Source organism: Fulmarus glacialis, unplaced genomic scaffold (assembly GCF_000690835.1).
Source record: "Fulmarus glacialis isolate BGI_N327 unplaced genomic scaffold, ASM69083v1 scaffold18293, whole genome shotgun sequence".
Taxonomy (NCBI): Eukaryota; Metazoa; Chordata; class Aves; order Procellariiformes; family Procellariidae; genus Fulmarus; species Fulmarus glacialis.
The window spans coordinates 6,818-7,894 of record NW_009205047.1 but is presented as its reverse complement, the minus strand read 5'-3'; positions in this window follow the sequence as shown (position 1 = coordinate 7,894).

Below are 1,077 nucleotides of genomic sequence, written 5' to 3'. Positions count from 1 at the left end.
CCACTAGCCCCTTCCCTGTCCCACGGGTGCCTCTGCAGCAGGGGCGCACGGCCCATGGCTCAGGGGGAGCAGCACCAGAGCCGTTGCTGGAGGGGTGCTGGCCAGTGCCCTGCAAGCCCTGGCTCGGCAACGTCACCCTTTCCCTCGCAGCAAAGCGAGGCGGAGGAGGGAGATGCTGAGGGACCAGCACCGCGGTGTGGTGCGGGCAGGGGAGCGCAGGGTGGGTCGCTGGTGCGCTCTGGCGGCTGCAAGCCACCGCTGCCAGCCCTGCTGCCTGCAGCTGCTGCCTGTCGTGTACAGGCTGCGACCTCTCTGCCTGCACAGACCCGTAATTAAATGGTTTTTCATTGACTAATAATAGGTCTAAATGAAGGAGGCACTTGCTTCCAGTGTGCTAGTGCTCCCTTGCGCTTTCCCTAAGAAAACTCCAGCCGTTGCTGAATTCTGTGAGTTTTCTAGCCCCTGCTAGGCTGATGCTGGAGGGTGATATGTGTCCAGGCAGGCATGGAGGGATGTAAAGGGGTGTCTTTTTTCATTAGCTGGGAATGTCCCTTGTGACCTTCTGGGCTTAGGGGTGCATGGGAGCAGCTGGGCAGGAGCCTTCCTGGAGCAGCACGGATTTGGGAAGGGTTTTAGCGGGCTCCCAAGAGAGCACTACCTCGTTGAGGTGTCTTTTCTTCTTGGGAAAGCGGGTGTTGGAGGTGTCCCCTTTGCCATGGCATTGTTCTGCGTGGTGGTCCTGCAGGCACGTGTCACCCCGAGCGTCGGAGCTCTCCTCAGGTCTCCTGGCTGTAGCCCAGCACAGCCCTTGGGTGCTGCGGGAGGTGCAGTGAGCCTGAGGTGCAAGTGGAAAGGATGCTGTTTCGGGGGAGCCTGGGAGAGGGAGCAGTCCTTTGAGGCAAGGGAAAGCGTCTCTCGTGCTCTCCCTGGCACCCTCTCGCACTGGGTTTGTGAGCAGCCGGGGGGAGGAAGCAGCACTCGTGGCACTGGGGCTGGCGTTGGGATCCCTGGGCTCAGCCCGGCTGCCGCTGTGCCCGCACCTTCCCCCAAAGCAGTGGGTGCTGCGGGGAGGGAAAG